Below are 18,000 nucleotides of genomic sequence, written 5' to 3' on the forward strand. Positions count from 1 at the left end.
TTTTTCACCGGATATATCATATTGCTGCAAACGTACAGGAGTTCTCAAACATATTAAAGGTGATTTTACACTTTTAACATGTTTTTTCTTTCCACAATGAGTAGGTCAGACTGGGTACAAAATATGGATAACGCGCTGTGCACGTTCATTCTTAAAGTGTAAGTAAATCATTTGTAGGATAAACGTAAACTTTGCTCGTGTTGTTATTTGCTCGTGTTGTTACAAAGTACCGTAAAATCGATACAGTGACCACACTGACACTCGACACTACGATGTACGCGTTCATCGGATGGTGTGACGTAAAACCACGACGACAGAAGTGCGTGTGACAGATCGTGGAGCTGCGCTAGACTGAAGAAAAACAAAAAACTTTGGGAATAACATGTCCTTCTACTGTTCGACCAACATGCTCTGTCTATTAACGTACGAGATATGCAACGAATGAACTAATAGGTGACAAGCGTATTATATTTACGTTTAAAAAAAGTCGCAATTCGAGGTTGTCAGGTAGAAGAAGCTGGGAAAACAGAAATAACGTTCCGTGTGTTCGTTAATGAACGTGGAATAAGAGTCGGGGAACACATCAGCAGGCGAAATTCAGACTCTCCAGGATCCTACTGCTTGGAACAATTGTTTGCATGCAGCAAAGGTAAAATTATATAAACTTGACCTTAACCAACATTAGCATATCGTAAAGCTTGCCTAAACTGCTGAGCCTCAACTACACACATAGCTAACCAGCTAACGTTAGTACTGTAACCAGCTCACATAAAATTTGCTAGCTAGGTTAAATAGCTAACGGTAACTTTTAGAGTAAAATGACAACAAGCTAGTTAAACTGTGGGTCAAATGTCTCGGCATGGGACAAATACATTTGTTTTTGTGTTTTTGTGGATATATGAAACATGCCAAGCATTAGAATCAGATGACATGATATTCAGTTAGCTAGCAAGCAAGCTATTTTAGCTATCCAGTTAACTGCTAACGTTAGCTATCAAAATTCAGTCTGTTTAGTTTGCTGACAAACTACCTTGGGTAAGCAATTTGAATACTGTACATATTTCAACATTTACAAACTTATCTAACTAACATTAACAATGTGTGGCTACTTACCTAGTTTTAATTTTTACTAGCTAAATGAATATAACTAGATGCTAATATGGCTAGCCAGCTCTAAGACAGTCTGTGTGTGTGTAACAAACGTTAGCTAACTGAAGTTCCCATTTATCGCAAACCATGTCTGCTTTGGTGACAGAATATTTATGACCTGATGACATAACTACTACTAGACATGATAACCTCGAGTAAACAGTAAAAAGCTAGTTTTATGACAGTGAGTGTTAGCTACCATCTGCTTCCCTTTTCAATAATCAAAATAGTTGATTATGGTATTGTAATAACATTTGTTATATATTAAATATGACACGCTATAGCTCATAGCTAAATTATATGTAGCTATAATTATGCAAAAAAGTTGTAACTGAAATATATATATATTTTCTTCTATCTTAATTTACAACTTCATTACAACTGAGCGTTTTATTCAGTGTTTCATCTAATCCAGTAGGGAGTGAGGGATTCCACCAGTGACCCATTCATTCCTTCAGTTTGCAGGATGATGGGTTTCCAGTTTATCATACCAGTGAAATATACGACTTGGAGAAAGGGACATGTCCGATATAGTTACATTGACACTTGATTCCACCATGTCCCCACTTCACAAACAGAAAATGAAGCAGTTCAACTGAAGGTTGAACCATAGTGAATCCTCTGTTGTTTTAGCAGTTGATCAGGTTTTGAGTTGGCCTAGTTGTTGTTTGTTTGTCTATCGAGTAGAGCATTAGTGGAAACAGTTGCGTAATGGCTGTACTAGTGTTTGTGTTAAAGGCTAATGTCAGGGATGTGTTTACTGTTGTTTGTAGGGCTGTGACGATACAAGTATCGCAATATTTGTTCCCATGACAAAAATGAAATCACAAAGCAGACTTAATTCTTTGGTCCTTTAAAAACCTGCTGTATGTAAAATATTGTGTGCTATAGCTTGAAAAAGAAATAAACGTGACTCTGAATGACAACATAATGATGTTTGTTTCCAACATTAGGGCTGTTTTCCTGAAGAAGTTAATTCCGCTTCGTGTTTTGTTTCCTTGACATGAGACTAACGACTATCGCGATACTGGTATCGTCCCGGCCCTACTTTCCAGTAGAGCGTTAGTGGAAACAGTTGCGTAATGGCTGTGCTAGTGTTTGAGTTTCTCCGAAACTCTTGTTCCCCCAGTAGATACCAGAGAGAAGCAGCCCACACTGTGGGCCGAAGGGCACTCGGAATACAGAGTAGAAACGATGATGATGCCGTTGTGTTATCATCAACTGTTCTGTTATAATCTCCACCCGGCACAGCCAGAAGAGGACTGGCCACCCCTCATAGCCTGGTTCCTCTCTAGGTTTCTTCCTAGGTTTTGGCCTTTCTAGGGAGTTTTTCCTAGCCACCGTGCTTCTACACCTGCATTGCTTGCTGTTTGGGGTTTTAGGCTGGGTTTCTGTACAGCACTTCGAGATATTAGCTGATGTACGAAGGGCTATATAAAATTAACTTGATTGATTGATCAACTGTCTAGCCTCTCTGTGTGTGTGGGTTAGTCTTTTCTCTGTTTCTCGCATATACTCCCTCATTCTTTCTTTCCTTCAATCCTATTTCAGTTCATCCCCATCAGTCCATATTTTACTACCTCTTCAACTCCCACAAACTCTCCAACACTTACTCATTAAATCGCTCTCTTTCCTCCTTTTCTCTCTCTTCCTCTTTTACCCCTGCTTCCCTCTTTTGGGGGGCTTTATGGCAGGGGGTAACACTGTCTGTCTGGAGAGTTGAGTTTCCTTCCTTCCTTATACCCATGGCATTAATGCTAGCTCTGTCTCGTACAGCTCTCTTGGTGGTGAGCTGTTACACACACACACACACACACACACACACACACACACACACACACACATCTGGCTGTTGGGGTCATTTTAGACTAGCTGGGAGGTAGGCCTAGCTAATGTCAGGGATGTGTTTACCATTGTTTGTAGGGCTGTTACGATATAAGTATCACACTTTTTTTTTTTTTTCATGGCAAAAATGGAAACAAGAAGCACACAACTCTTTGGTCCATTAAAAACCCGGTGGTTATAAGATATTGTGTGCTATAGCTTGAAAAATAAATAAACGTGACTCTGAATGACAACATAATGATGTTTGTTTCCAACATTGTGACTGTTTTCCTAAAGAAGTTAAATCCGCGTCGTGTTTTGTTTCCTTGCCACTATCCTAACGAGTATCGCGATACTGGTATCGTCCTGGCCCTAGTTGTTTGTCTAGATTGGTCCAAAGTTTTCCGTTGTCAAGCCAGGTAGCAATTAACAAGCAACAGTTGTTTGCCAGCAGAGTCTATAAGCAGGGTTTAAGGGGTCTGTGAATAGCACTCTCTTCAGAAAGTGGGTGGATCTATCCAATTAGATGCTTAATTGCATTACTCAACTTATTATGGGTTTAGTGGTCATGAAGCAAGGTAAGCTACCAGCTCTGGGGTGTATCTCAGTGATATGGGCCTGTTGCAGTGGGAAAACAAGCTTATTGGACAAAGGCTTCTTTACTCTATTTGTTTAGTTTAACTTAGTAGTTAATATAACTATAGAGGTTAGCAAGCCAGGGGTCTTCAACCTTTTCTTGCCCAGGGACACCCTCCCAGGCAAACCGGCGACCCAGGAACCCCTTGATGGCAAGGAGAAGTAATCCACATTTTAAGATGAATAGATTTGGTAGACAGTTTTCCATTATTTTGACCTCCCCACATTATAATTTGATGAGGAAGTGTAAATTCTAACATGGCTTATTAGCTAGAAAGGTAACTTAAAACACATTTTCACTAAGAGCAGCTGTTTAGCTAGTTAAACAAAGGTTATCCATGTCTTGGCAAAAATGTACGTCCAAGTCAAGAAAGCTTACCAGCGGCACTTGCCGCCAGGGTTACAGTCAATTCTATTTCAATTCAGGAAGTACACTGAAATTCCAATTCTCTTCAATGCTTTTCAATTAGGACAAATTTGAACTGAGGTTGACTTTCTGAATTGATATGGAATTGACTCCAACCCATCTTGTCGCCTATTCGTAGGTGCTTTTTCAAAGCCTATGTCAGATTGTGTAATTGACTCCAATGTGTGTAATTTGCTCAATAATAGTAGTTGAGAAAGAGAACATAAAAAAAAAAAGTATCCTCTTTTCTACTTTAGGTATGTAATAAAAAAGTGTATTGTTGTTGCTAGCAATAAATATTTTTGTGGACCCCCGGTTGAATACCCTAGCTATAAGCATCTAGCCACGCTCTTCGTAGAAGCAGAATACAATGCTACAGTTGGCGTCTGTGATGTTCATGTTAAATGACTGTGTCCCTTTAAGAGCGTACAAGAGTTATGGACTAAGGGAGAGAGAACCGGAGGAAGAAAGCCAACCTAAAATGTAAGAGTACAGGGCAGAATGTATATAAATGAGCCCAGGGTTCACATATTCCTCACATTGGATTCCCCTTTTATTACTAAGAACCGCTACACCACAGGGTCATGTTCTTTTTTTTATTCAATAAACAAAAGTCCTCCTCAGCCTATCATTTGATCACGTCTTTGGCATTTGGGTAGTCACTGGTAATATTTAATGTACAATGCATTTTCTGTGATTATTGAAGTGAACAACAGCAGTTTTAGTTGTAGTGGCACCACACCCGACTAGAGCTGTGTGAAGGACGCGTTGTGTGGTTTCACACCTCATCGGTCTGACTAGGCAGTTCGTTACCACTGTGTGAAAGGACACAGACTTGTGGGTTGGCTTGGGCATGTCTGCTGATGTTGATTCATTCATGCTGCAATGGGAGGTGCAGCAGGCACTTGTTAGTGCCAATTGGTGATTTAGAAATGTCCTGTACAAGTTTTTCCACGTCATTGTAGTTTGTTTATGGTCGGTGTTGTGTGTGTGTGTGTGTATTTTAGGAGGATGTAGTCAGGGTTGCAAAATTCCAGTAACTTTCTCAAAATTCCCCAGTTTTAAGGAATGTTACCATAATTTTGCAACCCTAGGAGAATGTAATGTCAGGACTGTAATGGTCTGTCCATGTTCCTTCTAAGTCATTTGCTTTAAATACTTATATAGTAGCAGTTGGGCTTTGGGCTATATATTATCTTAATGTTGTGATGTGGAGTAACATTTATACAATGTTCTTTCATTGTTTAGAAAACCAGGAGCAAGGCTACCTGTTGTAACCATAAGCATAGACCTAGTTGAAGTTTATAGGCTAGTATTTTATATTTCACAAGGATGTTGCAAGAACTTCCAAAACTTTGTTTTGTGTGGAAGAAGATTCATCTGTCTACATTGACACTAAGCCTTGTTGATTCTTTCTTTCATAAGCAACACACTACAGTCACAACTCAGTTACTAGGCCTATATCTGCTGCCTTCAGTCAATCATGACTTGTGGTTAAGTTTCTACCCGGGTGAGTTTAGACTTGTCCACCCACACACAACCTGTCATATTGGTTTGCCCTAGTAGAAGCATGTTTGAAAGGGGTCATTTTGTCTCTTATGACTGTGTTAATGGAAACCAGTCCTTTCATGCTTTCAGTATACGACAGAAACCCGTAACCTAGATTGCAAATGCACCCATATACGTCATGAATATAGAATGTGTAGACTTGACTGATGTATAACATTGTGGTGGCATTCATATCTTTGTGGTAAGAGATGCAAGTAAGAACAGGCAGAATTCATCTAGGTCAGTTGAAGAGCTAATAATTGATGAGCTCCATAGAATCCACCTACGCCATGTTCCCCTCCATTTAAAAGACTCCCTCTGGTCTTTCACAATGTGCGTTTACCACTGATCTGGGTCGGAAGTGAAAGGTCGTCCCATTCAGTGTGTTTTAGTGGGCACGGAGGGAGGAGCAGCAGTTCATCTGCTCTGTTTCACATGAGAGGAGAGATTGGGGGGGAGGAGGGGGGGGGGGGGGGGGGGACAGGGTGGAGAGAAGGGACTGGGGTTGGGAGCAGGAGAGGACTCAGGAAATGCACAATTCACAACATCAATCACCCACGCAGAGTTCCACAAACAGGGACCAGACAGAGACCTGTTGGAATACTGGTACAATTCAACCCTACTGCCCTTCCTCGAAGCAATCACAGATCTCTGAGAGCATTATTGGTGAAAGTAATTTGGTGGAAACTTCTCCAGTAAACTCTGAACTTGATTGGCTCTATTGTAGTGCTGAGCGATTAGTGCTTTGAGGTCGGTTCGATTAGGAAAAAAACAATCACTTTTAAATGTTATTAAATGCACTATGTATTATGTGTTTTGAATGCTGTAACAACACAGAACAAACAATTAATACAAGTCCCATGATGATAGTGACTCTCCATTACTACTTATTAACCATCATTTATTTACATTACTTTACTTTAATAAAATATTTCAGTTGTGTATATTACATTTGTTTTATTTGATGAATTTATCATTTTTTTCCCAAGTCATCTCATCTTTATAGAGCTGCTGCCTAGGTTGTCTTGACAAAATCACTATTTCAGTAGTTCTTCAGGGTAAATAAGGCATAGTTTTATGACCGCTGAATACTAACTATCAATCACTTAGATCATGTATTTTCAGGTAGAGATGCCTTGCGAAGCAACTGCTCTCTATCCATCTCGATGGCACATTGTTCTCTCTTTTACTTAGCAGGTGTAATTTGATAACAAGATGGCGCCGACAGACATGGTCGCCCTGTTCCTATCTCCTAGCCAACTTTGCAGTATTTTTTTTATTTTATAATTTTTATGTTACCAAACTCAACAGTTAATATTTTCCAGTGATGAAGACTTGGATGTCTCATGGTATGGTGGGGTATACAAAATTCAAAAGGCACCCGCACATCTGAGCAATCTTTTTTGCAGGTGCATGGCAACAGTTGAACAATATGAAGGAAAAGGGAAACCGCACACTGCTCTTGATAGTATCACTGATCTTTAATAAGCTTACGTATCGGCCTCACGGCCTTCATCAGAGCTTTTATGAATAAAAAAAAAAAATGGTGGGATATACAAAATGGGTCAACTTTGAGCACCTCTTATCTTCTGAATGTTTTGGCATATACAAATATGTATGGAAAGTTTTGTTCAAATCAAAAGTGATTGAAATCAAACGGAACGACCCTCCAGCCAGTAGATTAGTTCTGGCCCAGCCAGCCTCTCATTCCTGTTTAAGGATCCACCCCTTTTTTTTCAATTTTCACCTAAAATAACATACCCAAATCTAACTGCCTGTAGCTCAGGCCCTGAAGCAAGGATATGTATATTCTTGGTACCATTTGAAAGGATACACTTTGAAGTTTGTGGAAATGTGAAGGGAATGCAGGAGAATATAACACAATAGGTCTGGTAAAAGATAATGCAAAGAAAAAACCAACTGTTCTTTTGTATTTTTTTGTACAATCTTTGAATTGCAAGAGAGAGGCCAAAATGTATTATTCCAGCCCAGGTGCAATTTAGATGTTGGCCACTAGATGCCAGCAGTGTATGTGCAAAGTTTTAGACTGATCCAATGAACCATTGCATTTCTGTTCAAAATTGTGTCAAGACTGCCCAAATGTGCCTTTGTTTATTAATACCTTTTCATGTTCAAAATTGTGCACTCTCCTCAAACAATAGCATGGTATTCTTTCACTGTAATAGCTACTGTAAATTGGACAGTGCAGTTAAATTAACAAGAATTTAAGCTTTCTGACAATATCAGATATGTCTATGGCCTGGGAAATTTTCTTGTTACTTACAACCTCATGCTAATCGCATTAGCCTACCTTAGCTCAACCGTCCCATGGAAGGGACACTGATCCCGAAGAAGTTTTAAGATGTTCTAATTTAACACTTAATGCATTCCTTGTTTTGTCTTAATCACAGCAACGCTGGGGATTGTTGGGCAAGTTTTTTGAAGTTTAGCATTTTGATCCCCTGCTGGGGTCTCCGGGCAGTCAGGCTCACCTAGCCAATGTCATTGATTGGTCAGAGAATGGGTTGTCATTGGTCATGTCACCATTATAGGGTATTTCAATATTTTCTTCCATGACAAAAAATGAAAACACAAAGTAGACCAAATTCTTATGTCCTTTTAACCTGTTTTATGTCAAATATTGTGTGCTATAGCTTGGAAAAGAAATACATCTGACTCTGGATGACAACACAATGATGTTCGTTTCCAACATTAGAGCTGTTTTCCTAAAGAATTTAAGTCCACTTCCTGTTTTGTTTCCTTGCCACGATACTAACGAGTGTCGCGATACTGGTATCGTTCTGGCCCATCACCGTTATGATTCTGAGTTCAGCCAGTGGGCTTTGTTTCGCTTACAGGGTGTCCGGAAATTGAGAATTGATGACGTAAATAGTTTGAATGCAGAATAGGTTGTTGGACTCCTGCACACTTGGGTCAATGAGTTATAAGGTTTTTAAAAGGGAAAAATATATTTTTTTAAAACACTTTTTATGTTCCCTTGAGTGTTACCTATGCACCTTCAGAATTTGTCGCAAAAAAATCTTTGTTCGTTTTTGTGCGATTAATAAATTGACCCCAAATTTTTTTAAGTCATTCGGTGCGACCATGAGTAATAAAAAATAAAAGCTTTTCGGACTGATATTTCAAGCAAAGAAGAGGTAGGATATTAATGCGCATGGTCTCAAATATTCAACATTTTAAGAAGTTATAAGTTACAGTATAATAAATATCACATAAAACGTCACTTGACGAACCCTCATTTTGAATGACCGTCAACTACAACTTCTGTTAAATAAATGAAAAGCATAACATTTTACAGAAATGCATTTATCTCTTATAGACTGAGCTTCTCTCTGCATTTTGAGACAATAACATAATTTAATTGTTTTTTTAACATTAACACTGATTTTACCGAATGATCATTCCTGGTCGCATTACTACTTTGTTATGGTCACATTTTTTGGGCAGACCTCACTCTTTCCCTCTTAATCAAACACACACACATTAAGAGTCAACATGGTTTCTTATTCAACAACAATGAAGCCTTTAATGCTTAATAAAATACCAAAAATGTGACTCAAATGATTATCACGCAGAAACTTTTCATCATGAACATGACAATGAACTTCTAAAAACAAGATTAAAATGATGCATTATGATCAATGTTAAAAACAGTGTTAAGAATCATTGTAATAATAAATGAATAGTAGTTATTGAAATACATTAAAATATAAAATACAAAGTGTTTTTCTACATTACAATTTTGAGAAAAAGTTAAATGTTTCTTTGCAGTCTCGTGGACAAGTTTTTCTGATTCTAATATTAAAACATCAACTTATGTGATTTAAGTTTGTACAGAACATTGCAAGATTAAAATTGAGAATTTAAGTTTAATTGTGCAAACAATTCATGAGATTCAAACATTGAACACAAATAAATTATCACTTTGTTGCCAAAGTGTAACACTAACTCATTGAAGTTGACAATCAAACTTGCATTCTTAGAACAGTGTTTTTGATGTTGTTTAACTAGTGTGACAAGAAAGCAGCCCAGTCTGTGTCAGACAACTGAGATGCTCTTGCGCTGAAGGGCTCGGGCTCACTGATCATTGACTTCACATCTCCCTCATAGTAGAAGGTTATGTCTGGCACATAGGACCAGACAAAAACATTCCTCACTCCATGCTGCTGCATACAAGTGATCTGCACTTTCTCCCCAATCACCTTCAGTACCTGGCCTACAAAGGGGTGGTCTTTGTAGCTGACAATGACAAAACTGCCTAGACTTTCAGCAAGTGTTGACTTGGCTGCAGCTTCATCTTGCTGTTCCTCAGTAATGGTGTTCTCCTGATGGTGTTCTTCATTGAAGTTCACTTCCACAGCACTGAAACAGGTGTTGCAGATGCTTGGTCTGCTACAGAAGGAAGACACTTCAGTGTTTTATTTTCCCTGCCACTGTGGAGGTGACCTGGTGCAATTTCATGGTTCCTTTGACTCCAGCAAAGTTGTTTGGCACAGCTTCATTGTGCTTCGTGACATCTGTAATCCAAAAGAACTTGATGCTCGATCCACTCTTCGAGTAGTTCGAATAACTCCTTGGGAATCTGCACATCCTCCCCCGTTGAATGTGTTTGTCTGCACAATGTGTCACAGCCCCACCCATGCCATCTGGTGCCCCCTTCCCGTTACCCTTTTCAGAGAAGTTCCAGGTGATTTGTCTGAATTCATAAATATATGGCTGAGTAGGTACATGTTCTTCTTGTTTCTGTATTGGGTGACGGGACCATCGCTCGTCATGTGGAATGTCGTGATTTGTGGATTCTGTTCTTGACATCTCTTCTAAGGACCATCTCTTCCAGGTGAGCCCATACTGCTCTCTCATGTCTAAAGGAGTCAAATATGGTGGCGTAGGACTGGGTTTCCTCTGATGTGTACGCAACACTTGTATGGATCGTATCCTGCTGTCTACTCCCCCCAAAGTGGAACACCTGAATTTCTGTGGCTAATTTACAGAGTCAACAGTAATCTGTGTTCTGACGATAAAGCAGTTGCTTGATAAAGGCATCGGCAAATTGACTCTCATTTAATATAGATAGATAGGATAGTAGTTATTTACATAAACTTATTTTCAGTATTAGCTGCTTGATGTGCTATACTATAAAACTGACAAAACACTCTTATCATACAAAACTTGTGTTTTTACATACAAGGAGATAATATGATGTATTTGTGTGTACCAAAAAATATATATAGATAACTTACTACAAAGACAGACAAACATATTGACATCATTCAGTACAACCGTTGAATTTCTGGTAACTCCGAATGATCATTTTGGTTACACCGTATGACTTTTCTCACATATACATGTTTTAGAGGCAACTGCTTATGGACACGTGAACACTTTAACATTAAGTATGTATCTTGAGTATCGAAATAAAATACAAGCTTTTCAGATAATTCAACATTTTTAATTGGTTTTTAGCGGTCGCACCGAATGATCAGAATTTTTGGCTGAAACCTGACAGGAAGTGGAAATGTAAACTTATCAAAGATTTACGAGAGACTTGCTAACCTTTTCTTAACTGAATGGTATCTCACATGCATCTTCATGATGTCGCATCCTGTCACATGAGTACCATCATGTGATTTGATCCAAAATAGTGACTTCATGTCGGTCTCACCGAATGAGAATCATGAAGGCTGTTTATCCAGACATAAGTATTTAAAGTATTTAAAACCTTTCTACCTAAACTGTCTTACCCATACAGACGTATAGTGCAATAGACCCTTAAAAAATCATGCCAGGATAATTGTTTGACAGTTTTGTTATGATTTGAGATGTCACTTTTTTAACCTTTTAGATCACTGAAAGTGACCAGCCCCCCCCCCCCCCCCCCCTCCCCTCACATTTAACCATTAATTATTTTAGGACTATAGTTACATACTATCAAAATAAAGTCGCACACCATGTATAAGGCTTACTGGATACCCTATCTTAAAACATTCACCCCTAGTGGTCTGATTATTGACTTTGATCTCAGGCCTTCTACATTTTATTAGCATACACCTAATATGTTCCCCCTCTTAATGATGCTCATTATACATTAAGGTTGAACCAAAATATTACATGTAAAAAAAAATACGAAATGATTATGTGAAATTGAATTAAACAATAATGTATGTTGATGCTAATATGATGTACAATATTCCATTATGTTTCTATGATAACAATAGCGTAATATATTTAATATGCCATATACAGTTTTTTTTAACAGTTTCACTAGTTAATTATAATTACCTTAATCATTATGACACACCCCTCACTATTGTCATTGGTTGCACTAATTTCACAGTTTGTCTACATAACCTGGTTCAAGTATTCATGACATTACCCTGAGGAAGGCACAGTAATGCTGAAACGTTGGTAAATACCCATTAAATTGCTGGAAGTTTATACATGGAGTGTGCGACTTTCTTTATTTTGATAGTTTATTCGGCGTTAGTCAGGACCAAACAAGAAACGTCCTCTCACTGTCAACTGCGTTTATTTTCAGCAGACTTAACATGTGTAAATATTTGTATGAACATGACAAGATTCAACAGATGAGACAGGAACTGAACAAGTTCCACAGACATGTAATTAACAGAAATTGAATAATGTGTCCCTGAACAAAGGGGGGGTCAAAATCAAAAGTAACAGTTAGTATCTGGTGTGGCCACCAGCTGCATTAAGTACTGCAGTGCATCTCCTCCTCATGGACTGCACCAGATTTACCAGTTCTTGCTGTGAGATGTTACCCCACTCTTCCACCAAGGCACCTGCAAGTTCCCAGACATTTCTGGGGGGAATGGCCCTAGCACTCACCCTTCAATCCAACATGTCCCTGACATGCTCAATGGGATTGAGACCTGGGCTCTTCGCTGGCCATGGCAGAACACTGACATTCCTGTCTTGCAGGAAATCACGCACAGAACGAGCAGTATGGCTGGTGGCATTGTCATGCTGGAGGGTCATGTCAGGATGAGCCTGCAGGAAGGGTACCACATGACGGAGGAGGATGTCTTCCCTGTAACGCATAGCGTTGAGATTGCCTGCAATGACAACAAGCTCAGTCCGATGATGCTGTGAAACACCGCCCCAGACCATGACGGACCCGCCACCTCCAAATCAATCCTGCTCCAGAGTACAGGCCTCGGTGTAAAAAAACGCGAATCCGACCATCACCCCTGGTGAGACAAAACTGCGACTCATCAGTGAAGAGCACTTTTTGCCAGTTCTGTCTGGTCCAGTGATGGTGGGTTTGTCCCCATAGGCGACGCTGTTGCCGGTGATGTCTGGTGGTGAGGACCTGAGTTACAACATGCCTACAAGCACTCAGTCCAGCCGCTCTCAGCCTATTGCGGACAGTCTGAGCACTGATGGAGGGATTGTGCGTTCCTGGTGCAACTCAGGAAGTTGTTGTTGCCATCCTGTACCTGTCCCGCACGTGTGATGTTCGGATGTACCGATCCTGTGCAGGTGTTATGCGTGGTCTGCCACTGCGAGGACCATCAGCTGTCCATCCTGTCTCCCTGTAGTGTTGTCTTAGGTGTCTCACAGTACAGACATTGCAATATATTGCCCTGGCCACATCTGCAGTCCTCATGCCTCCTTGCAGCATGCCTAAGGCACATTCACGCAGATGAGCAGGGACCCTGGGCATCTTTCTTTTGGTGTTTTTCAGAGTCAGTAGAAAGGCCTCTTTAGTGTTCTAAGTTTTCATAACTGTGACCTTTAATTGCCTACCGTCTGTAAGCTATTAGTGTCTTAACGACCGTTCCACAGGTGCATGTTCATTAATTGTTTATGGTTCATTGAACAAGCATGGGAAACAGTGTTTAAACCCTTTACAATGAAGATCTGTGAAGTTATTTGGATTTTTACGAATTATCTTTGAAAGACAGGGTCCTGAAAAAGGGACGTTTCTTTTTTTGCTGAGTTTATATATATCACATTTTACGTAAGGATCTAGACCCTTTACTCAGTACTTTGTTGAAGCACCTTTGGCAGCGATTACAGCATCGAGTATTCTTGGGTATGACGTTACAAGCTTGGCACACCTGTATTTGGGGAGTTTCTCCCATTCTTCTCTGCAGATCCTCTCAACCTCTGTCAGGTTGGATGGGGAGCGTTGCTGCACAGCTATTTTCAGGTCCATCCGGAGATGTTCGATCGGGGTCAAGTCCGGGCTCTGGCTGGTCCACTCAGGGACGTTCAGAGACTTGTCCCGAAGCCACTCCTGCGTTGTCTTGGCTGTGTGCTTAGGGTCGTTGTCCTGTTGGAATGTGAACCTTCGCCCCAGTCTGAGGTCCTGAGCCCTCTGGAACAATCTGCCATCTGTCAATGATGGATTTACGGTGGTGGGGTGTTGGACTGATCTTGTTGATCGTGTACATACCCTCTACAAACTGACTAAATGATGAAAACGATGCTGGTAGCGGAATTCAATACAGCGGAGAGTTCCTACTACAATGTCGGGAGTACAGAATCTCAAACACAAACGTGCTGGATATCCCAATGATCCATCTAATCCCCGCTTTGCATTTGGGTTTGTAACCCACTCGCAGACAAACGTGGAAAATGCAGGGCAATCAGACACAGACTTTAAAAATTTAATAACAAACTTCCCTTACCCACCACCTTGCTGATCAATGCCCAGTCACTGAGGGGGAAAGCGGATGAGCTGTCAGCGAATCTGCGCCTCCAACACGAATACTGGGAGGCCTGTTTGCTGGCGTTTACTGAGACTTGGCTGGATGATAGAGTCCCGGACAGAGAAGTGGAGCCGGCCGGCTTCACTCTGGTCAGAGCGGACTGTGATCTGACAGTCACAGGGAACATCACGGCGGGGGCATCTGCCTGCTTGTCAGGGACCAGTGGTGGATCTTGGTAAGAGAGATTCTGTACCCCCGACATTGAACTGCTTTCTGCGTCACTGCGACCCTACCATCTGCCCCGAGAGTTCCCCCAATTGTTTGTTACCGTTGTGTACATTCAACCGAACGCCAATATAACAAAGGCATCAGAGAATATATAATCTGGCACAGAAACTGGAATTCATCTCCCCCGTTGCATCCACATTTATTTTAGGGGATTTTAACAACTGTACTTTGCACGAAGTCCTGCGCACACACCACCAGTATGTAAAATGTCACACTAGGAAAAATAAGACTCTTGATTTGTGCTATGGGACAATACCAGTTGTGTTCCCGGCCACCACCTGGGGACATCAGACCACAATGTTGTCTACCTCAGGCCAACCTACTGTCAGCTCCTGGAGAGGGAGAAACCCATAGTTAAAACTGTCCAGATCTGGAAGGACAACAGTATCACTTGTCTCCAGGGGTGTTTTGACTGTACTATGTGGGAGGTATTTGAGGACAGCAGCTCTGATCTTGATGAACTCACAGATGTTGTTTCAGACTATGTAAACTTCTGTGTTGAGTCAGTTGTGCCTACTAAGACCTGTAAAATCTTCCCAAACAATAAGCCTTGGGTATCAAAACATCTAAAATCACTACTTGATAGGAAGAAGGCAGTTTATGCTGAGGGTGATAGACAGGCTTTAAGAGATGTACAACGTGAGATCAAAAGACAGATACTGGTGGACAAGGAGGCATACAAGCAAATGGTGGAGAGGACCATCTCCTCAGGAAACTCAAGGGTGGCCTGGCAAGGGATTAGATCCATGGCTAGTGCCCTCCACATAGGCAGGGGAAAAACCAGTGCTGACCTTAGGAGACATGAGGGCCAGAACATGGCTAATGAACTGAATGTTTTCTTCTCAAGATTTGAATCAGACAATCTTGTGTCGTAGGTAAAACAAATGGAAGCATCATTACAAATGTTTGAGAGGGTTGTTAAACAGGCTGATGTTTTGAAGTTGTTCAGGGGATGTAACACACACAAAAGCTCAGGCCCAGACAAAATAAGTGGACATGTGTTAAAGCACTGTGCTGAACAATTGGCTGGTGTTTTTACAGACATTTTCCAATCCTCGCTTGACCAGCAGCACGTACCAGTATTGTGGAAAAACTCAATTATACCAATTCCGAAAGCATCTTAACCCTCTGTGCTGAATGACTACCACCCTGTCGCCTTGACATCCTTAGTAATGAAATGCCTTGAGAAAATTGTAAAAAGTCATTCTCAGCGTCACCCAGAAGCTCCTCGACCCATTTCAGTTTGCCTATCAGCCGAGCAGAGGAGTTGATGATGCCATTCTTACTCTCCTCAAATCCCATGTCAGGGTTTTGTTTGTTGACTTTTCTGCCTTCAACACAATCCAGTCTTACGTTCTGGCACAGAGACTCATTCTGGACTTCTCCTTAGATGGGGGGCTGGTTTTGTGGCTGTTGGACTTCCTGAGCCAACAGTCACAGCGGGTCAAAATAGGTCCCCATGTGTCGTACATACGCAACACCAACACAGGCTCTCCTCAGGGATGTGTTGTACTAGTTCCCATCCTGACAGACACCTTGTTAAGTTCGCTGATGACGAGGAACACCATGGCCCGGTCCTAAATTACTTTGTAGAGTGGTGTGACGAATCTCACTTGGTCCTCAATACCAATAAGACCAAAGATGTGCATAGACTTCAGGAAGTGTACAACACCTACCTCTGCAACATCAACCAGAGGTCAGAATATAGAGATTGTAGAGGAATACAAATATCTAGGTGTCCTCTTGGACAATAAGCTTCAGTGGAGTTAATGTACAGACCTGATCTACAAAAAGAGTCAACAGACTACTTTCTCAAAAAGCTGGGATCTTTTAATGTTAATTGTACTATACTGACTCTGTTTTACAAATCTTTCATTGAGTGTTTTAACTGTTTGTATTGTTTGTTGGTTTGGCAATTCCACTGTCAGCCAGAGAAATATGCTGAGAAGGATTTTCACCACAGCAAGCAAGGTACTTGGAGTCAAACAGACAGGCCTGGATGAGATCTTTAAGGTCAGGGCCCTCCGCAAGGCTCACAAAATCATTTTAGACCCAGCCCCCGTTGTACCCGGACTTTGAACTACTCCCCTCTGGGCGCAGGTATAGGGCACTGAGGCTATCCGGAACATATCCCAGTCCACGTGATCGAAGCAATCTTGAAGCGTGGAATCCGATTGGTCGGACCAGCGTTGAACAGACCAGAGCACGGGCGTTTCCTGTTTTAGTTTCTGTCTATAGGCAGGGAGCAACAAAATGGAGTTGTGGTCAGATTTGCCGAAAGGAGGGCAGGGGGAGGGCTTTGTATGCATCACGGAAGGTAGAGTAGCTATAATCCAGAATGCTGCCAGCTCGAGTCGTGCATTCGATATGCTGATACATTTTAGGGAGCCTTGTTTTCAGATTAGCTTTGTTTAAATCCCCAGCTACAATAAATGCAGCCTCAGGATATATGGTTTCCAGTTTACATAGAGTCCAGTGAAGTTCTTTCAGGGCCGTTGAGATGTCTGCTTGGGGGGGGATATACACGGCTGTGATTTATAATTGAAGAGAATTCTCTTGATAGATAATGCGGTCGGCATTTGATTGTAAGGAATTCTTGGTCAGGTGAACAAAAGGACTTGAGTTCCTGTATGTTGTTATGATTACACCACAAATCGTTAATCATAAGGCATACACCCCCGCCCTTCTTCTTACCAGAGAGATGTTTGTTTCTGTTGGTGCGATGCGTGAAGAAACCGGGTGGCTGTACCGACTCTAACATATCCCGAGTGAGCCATGTTTCCGGGAAACAGAGAATGTTACAATCTCTGACGTCTCTCTGGAAGGCAACCCTTGCTCGAATTTCATCTACCTTGTCAAGAGACTTGACATTGGCGAGTAGTATACTCGTGAGCGAAGTGCACGTCAACGGAGCCTGACCAGGAGGCCGCTCCGTCTGCCCCTTCTGCGGCGCCTTTGTTTTGGGTCGGCTACTGGGATTAAATCCAATCCGACCATCTCTGTCGGCGCGATGCTGCTTGGTTTCCTCAAGCATGGTGGTGGCTGCATCATGTTATGGGTATGCTAGTCATCGCCATGGACTAGTGTAAATAAAAAACAGAATGAAGTTAACTACAGGCAAAATCCTAGAGGAAACCTGGTTCAGTCTGCTTTCCAACCGACACTCGGAGACAAATGCACCTTTCAGCAAGACAATGACTTAAAACACAAGAACGAATATTACCAAGATGACATTGAATGTTTCTGAGTGGCCGAGTTACAGTTTTGACTTAAATTGGCTTGAAAATCTATGGCAAGACTTTTAAAATGGCTGTCTATCAATGATCAACAACCAACTTGATAAAGCTTGAAGAGAGAACTTTTTTTTTTGTATTCTATCATGTATTGACTCAGGGGTGTGAATAATTACATAAATAAGATATTTCTGTTTTAATTTTCAATTTAGCAAACATT

At 41.1% G+C, this 18,000-nt stretch overlaps 1 protein-coding gene across 3 annotated transcripts in view; it reads left to right on the forward strand.

Moving 5' to 3' along the window:
• The first annotated feature begins 277 nt into the window (after positions 1-277).
• LOC120065343 (peroxisome proliferator-activated receptor delta-like) overlaps positions 278-18,000 on the forward strand; it is a 46,207-nt gene continuing 28,484 nt past the window's right edge. For 2 of the 3 annotated variants that reach the window (XM_039016264.1, XM_039016263.1), the window contains exon 1: positions 278-649. The gene's annotated coding sequence lies outside the window, so the exon portion shown is untranslated. The remainder of the gene's footprint in view (positions 650-18,000) is intronic. The other variant, XM_039016262.1, reaches the window with a different exon arrangement.

This window comes from Salvelinus namaycush, chromosome 20 (genome assembly GCF_016432855.1).
Source record: "Salvelinus namaycush isolate Seneca chromosome 20, SaNama_1.0, whole genome shotgun sequence".
NCBI classification, from domain to species: domain Eukaryota; kingdom Metazoa; phylum Chordata; class Actinopteri; order Salmoniformes; family Salmonidae; genus Salvelinus; species Salvelinus namaycush.